Genomic DNA, 6000 nt, shown 5'->3' on the forward strand with positions numbered 1-6000 from the left:
ATAAAAAACAATGCGGCTTAGTGTAATAAAAACTAAGTAGCTTACGGGCTCATTGCTCAGCCTCCCAGCCACAACATCACTGAGAAAAAATGATGTTAAATACAAAAAATATTGAATTGAAGTTTCCTTTATCCTCAGGCAATGAAAAGTCAAGCCACTTTTATTTGCTTTATAAGCCAAACCACAATGTTAAAGTAAAAATAACTGTTTGATAATATTTTGTTTTTTCCTCACTGTATTTCCCTTCCCATCCTTAAAGTCGGGAATTTTGGCTGCGTGAAAACATTATGCAAAATTCAGGACCACCGTCTGTCCCTCAGAATGTCCTGCTGCTGCTGCCGTTCTGTTGTTGTTGAAGCTGCTTACTTAACGTTTGTGTGGGCGTGATTGTTTTACATGCTGCAACATGGTCATGTCGCTAGTGCCTACCCCTCCCACCACCTCCCTTCTACCACCATCCTATTTCGCAACGCTCTGCAGCACGGTGAGAATGTGTCTCTAATAACCTAACGTGCTGCTCACATTAAATATGCTAATTTTTACAGTGAATACATTCCCGGGCAATGCCAGCAGGAAACCGGAGCTGCCTCCCACCACACCTGGTAGCATTTATAGTTCTCCTTCAACGCCATCACCATCATCATCAGGCGTATTATTTGCCACAACAGGCAGCCGCACGCATATTAAATGCGAGATGATGTTGTAGCTGCCATGTTGCTCCCGTTGACATTTAGCGGCTACAACAAATGGTATTTTAAGGGGGCACGGGGCAAGCAGGCGGGGCATCGGGAGGTCGGGTTTTGGGGCTAGATGCTTGGGGTTGCACCTTAGTGGTGTGGGGCAAAAAAAAAATTCCACCCACCGCCTCACTGAAATTGAGAGAAATTACGCTGCAAATTCCATGAGAAAAATTATGAACAATTTTTTTGTTCTGTGACAAGATTTTTGCTTACGCTCATTTGTTGGCCTTGTCCCCACGGCCAGGATCTCTAATGGGTAGCCTAACTTTGGCAGAGATATTTCGAGGTCCACAAAGTTTATTAAAGACTTACCCGTAACGGAATACTGAAATATTCATGTATTTTTTCGCTTTACTCAAGCACACACTTATTTGTACTTTATGAAGTATTCTGCTGATTTAAAAACTGTAATCAAACAGATTGTGTACATAATTTCCTTTCGAAAAATAAACATAATATTACATTTTCTCCGATTCCCCTTCAAATTACAGGGTATACCAGCCCCACAATGTCATTTCATCGGTGGGCCTTGAAATCGTTCGTTGTTTTTTGGCGACGACGTCGTTGTTGCTCAAGTTGTTTGTTGATTTTGTTTTGCGCGCTTGTTTTTATGCCAGAAATATTCAAATTATGCCAGGCCAGAGGTTGTGAGCCTTGCCCTAACACCCTGCCTTCCCTGCCTCAGCTTGAGCCACATCCCTGCCCCACTGCTCCTTGGCTGGCTGACATCATTGTCAGTGAATTAAAAACGTCATAGGGGCTTATTTAAATAAATTATAAGCACATGCAGCAGGGAAACCCAGGAGCAGTTCAAGGGTCGGAAGGGAAAGTGGAGAGGTGGGGCACAGGTGAGTAGCCCTGCTGCTTGGGCGCTTTCAATAAAGGTAAATAATTTATCACATAAGTGGGGCTTATTAGCCAAAACTCGCTCTTAAGACATTAGAAAGCCATGTGGGAAGCAACAGCCGGCATCGTTGGAATTCACAACTTGTTACAAGGCATCTGGCCTTAGAATTCCTAAAGGAAATTAACGCAGCAGGATACTCCTTCTACTTCATCTTTTTTGTTTCGGTTAGACTCTGCTTTTCATGGAGTTCCATATATATATATATAATATATACTGTACTGCTGGCCAAGAACTTTCTCCAGTAGTTGGCCCCAGGCCGCGTGTCAAACTTTTGAAAGCGAAAAAGAAACAAAAATGACTCCTTACCTGCAACAAAACTCTGCGCCACAGACAAGCGCCTCAATTGGAAGGGAATAAGAGCCTGGAATACCAATTCTAATTTCGAATCAGAATAAGGATAACAAATTCCGCTTGCCTGGCGCGTTCGCTTTGGCTTTGCTTTTATTTCAATTGGTGTGGCGGTTCAGTCGGGTGGAGTTAACATTTAAAGTGCCAATAATCGCAACCGAAAATGCAAACGAAATGCAGAACGTGCCTTCGTCGAGGTCTGTCGGTCTTCCAGCTCTTTCAGGTGTGCCAGGTGTCTGCGTGCTTATCGTCCTGCGTTCGCCTGTTGAGTCATTTACAGGATGCACTGCAAGAGGCAAAGAAGGTGTGGGCACTGGAAGAAGATTAAGCTTAGGGCGGAAAAATATTTTATCAAAAAAATATATAAAGCATAAAGAAAGTAAAAATATATATCTTAGGCACATCCTTAGTCCTTCTAAATAAAGTTACTGTATGATACACCCATATTCTTTCAGTGTACCAGTAAGTGCAGGCAAAATGTGCATTGCAACTAACGCCAAACAATGGAAAAAGTGAAAGTAACGCTCCATTGTTATCCCTCCGACAGGATGAGCCTGGCGCAGACCTGCTCCCGCCCCTTTCGTTGCCTGCACAATTGCAAAAAGATAAACTTGGGCAGCGGTGGGGGACTGGGTGAAAGCCAAAGAGAAAGTGGAAACAAGAAAGGAAAGCTAACTTCGGGCGGAGCCGAAGTTGATATACCCTTGCAGTTCAGTCGCAGTCCGCTAGGTGGCGCCACCCATCTTATTTTATTAGATATATAGCGGATCGTTTATAGTCGGCCGATCCTTATGAAAATTGGCAGATCAGATTGTTTTCCCCAAAATAGAATCTGTACCAAATCCCATCTTTCTAACTTAAAAAACACCAAAGTTATGCCAATTTCGATCGTTCTATGACAGCTATAGGATATAGTCGGCCGATCCTTATGAAATTTTGTACATAAGATATTTTGGTCAAACATAACATGTGTGGAAAGTCCCAACCCTCTAACTTAAAAAACACCAAAGTTATGGCATTTCCGATCAATCAGTTATATGGCAGCTATAGGATATAGTCGACCGATCCCGGCCGTTCCGACTTATATACTGCCTGCAAAGAAAAGAAGGGTGTGTGCAAAGTTTCAACTCGATAGCTCTAAAACTGAGAGACTAGTTTGCGTAGAAACAGACAGACGGACAGACGGACAGACGGACATGCTCATATCGGGAGGTGATCCTGATCAAGAATATATATACTTTATAGGGTCGGAGATGTCTCCTTCACTGCGTTGCACACTTTTGACCAAAATTATAATACCCTCTGCAAGGGTATAACGAGGAGTGGCCTGGTGAAAGGCAAATCTCACAACAATTTGGGTCAAACAAGCAAATTGCATTCTGTTTAGTGGCTCGTTGTTGCTCGCATCTTCTACTTTTCCTTTACATTTTTTTGCATTTGTGGGTGCAATTGCATTCGGTTCCTTTGAGGTTAAGGGCCTCGCGGGACTGCCCCCTAGGGGAGATCCGGAAGAAGTGGGGGCAACAAATATTTGGCTAAAGCCGAGACTGGACAAAAATGGGTTTAACTGCCGCTTAAGATTTATCTGCATCTGCTGGCGCATCGCTCATTAAATTGCAGAACGCAGGACGCAGAACGCCTTTCAGCACAAGGACATGCGGCGCGGCCGCTTGGAAAAGCTGAAAGGGGAAGCGGGGCAAATCGGGGATAACTGAAAAGCGGAAGCGCTGCCAGACGACAGCTGGCAACTTATGCAAATTTCCTATGCAATTGAGACGACGCCCCCGCGAACTTGAGTATGTATGAGTGGGAGTGTGAGCCAGTGTGTGGGTCTATGTGGGTGTGTATGAGTGTAATGTAGTGGTAATGCAGTTGCCAAAGGACCCTAAACGACAAGAGCAAAGGATGAAAGTCAGATCGAATGTAAATTGCTTTTAAAGCTGAAGGAGTCTTGAATAAGAAATGTTTAAATAACGAACTTGATGCAAATCCTTGACAGCATATGGGTTTGATGAGATTCGGATTGATCTGTCGGATATTTTAAAGACTTAAGAATTAATAAGAATTCCTTTTTTTAGACAAAATTGTCGAATCACTAACCTTTAGCTGCTATTTATGGACACAAGAATAGGCCTTGAAATGTCTGCCTCGAAACTGGTGCTTCACCTTTGGACAATTTCTGTAATTCTATGAAATTGTTGCCGCAATGTGTCTTTTAGCAAATCAAACTATATGGCCTTGTCACAGCGCAGTTCACTCGAGCATTTAATCTTTTCAAAATATATACGTTGTCATGTAAATAGGGGAGAATGGGGGAGATTATATAAGGTAAAGTGTCTGATTGCACTCAACTTGGTGAATGCCAGCATGATCCTTATCACTGCTCTCCCCAAGCCGACGCACTACCTCCACGTGGTTCTCCCTGGATTGTCACTCAACACCCGTTGTCTGACAAACTAAAGCGCGCGACGAGAGTCCTAGCTCTTCAAACTAGGTTGTGGCGTAGGACTTGAAATCCACCCACGGAAAACAAATCTTCAGTGAATGTAGCAGATGAAGCCTCGGAACGGAACCAATCTAAAGTTGACGACCATGGCACACGTAAAAAGGACAATGATTTGAGAGTATGCACTTGGAATGTACGCACATTGTACAGACCAGGTGCTGCTCAACAGCTAGCAGATACCCTCAATAAATGTAGGGCTGACATCACTGCTATCCAGGAAATGCGATGGATAGGACAAGGTTGCCTTAGGAAGAAGAACTGCGACATTTACTACAGCTGCCATCCAGAACGGCATGAATTTGGCTGTGGCTTCGTTGTAGGCGCCAGACTGCGGCGCCGGGTCTCTCACTTTCTGCCAATAAACAAGAGACTTGCAACGATCCGAATTACTGCCAAATTCTTCAACATCAGCCTGATATGTGCGCATGCCCCAACCGAAGAAAAGGACGATGTCACCAAGGATGCTTTCTATGCGGAGCTCGACCGGGCTTACGGACGCTGTCCTTCCCATGACATTAAGATCCTCCTTGGGGATTTTAATGCCAAGGTAGGGCGAGAAGACATCTTTGGTGCCACCGTCGGGCAATTTAGTCTACACGAGACCACCTCGAGCAATGGTCTCAGATTAATAGGCTTTGCTGCAGCGCATAATATGGTAGTTCGTAGTACTGGGTTTCGTCATTTGGACATACACAAGGCATCATGGCTCTCTCCTGATCGACTGACCAGAAATCAGATAGATCACGTTGTGATCGATGCAAGGCATGCATCTAACGTACTCGACGTGCGATCCTGTCGGGGTCCCAACATCGACTCCGACCATTATCTTGTTGCAGCTAAGATTCGCACACGGCTATGTGTTGCGAAGGTTGCACGTCGAGGACTGTTGAGAAAGCTGGACATCGGGAAGCTGCAATCACAACGGACAAGGGATGCATTCTCCACTCAAGTCACAGGCCTACTGAGCCGAGCAACTCCAACACCTGAAGACATTAGCAATATGTGGGCACTCATATCCCACTCCCTGCGAACTTCTGCAGAAGAGGTCATCGGATTCCAACGTACCCCAAAGAGGAATCCATGGTACGACCAGGAGTGTCGCGACGCAACAGCTGCAAAAGACGCCGCCTACGGAAGAACACTGCAAGCTGGGGCCACAAGGGCTGTTGTCGAGGTCTACAGGTCAAGGAGGAGAGATGAGAAACGCCTCTTCAGACGCAAGAAGAGAGAACAGGAGAGGCGTGAGTGTGAGAGCATTGAGAGCAGCAGAGACCGGAATGAAGCTCGTAACTTCTACCAGAGGGTTAAGCGTCTGACCCAAGGTTTTAAGACTGGAGGAGTTGCGTGCAAGGACGATGACGGAAACCTAATCACAGATGCAGAGATTGTGCTGAGGTTATGGAGGGATCACTTCTCAAGTCTATTAGCTGGCTCTGGCCATGATGACTATGGAGAGTATGATCCACAAACCCCAATCTATGGTACTGATGTGGACGTAC

Source organism: Drosophila ananassae, chromosome 3L (genome assembly GCF_017639315.1).
Source record: "Drosophila ananassae strain 14024-0371.13 chromosome 3L, ASM1763931v2, whole genome shotgun sequence".
Taxonomy (NCBI): Eukaryota; Metazoa; Arthropoda; class Insecta; order Diptera; family Drosophilidae; genus Drosophila; species Drosophila ananassae.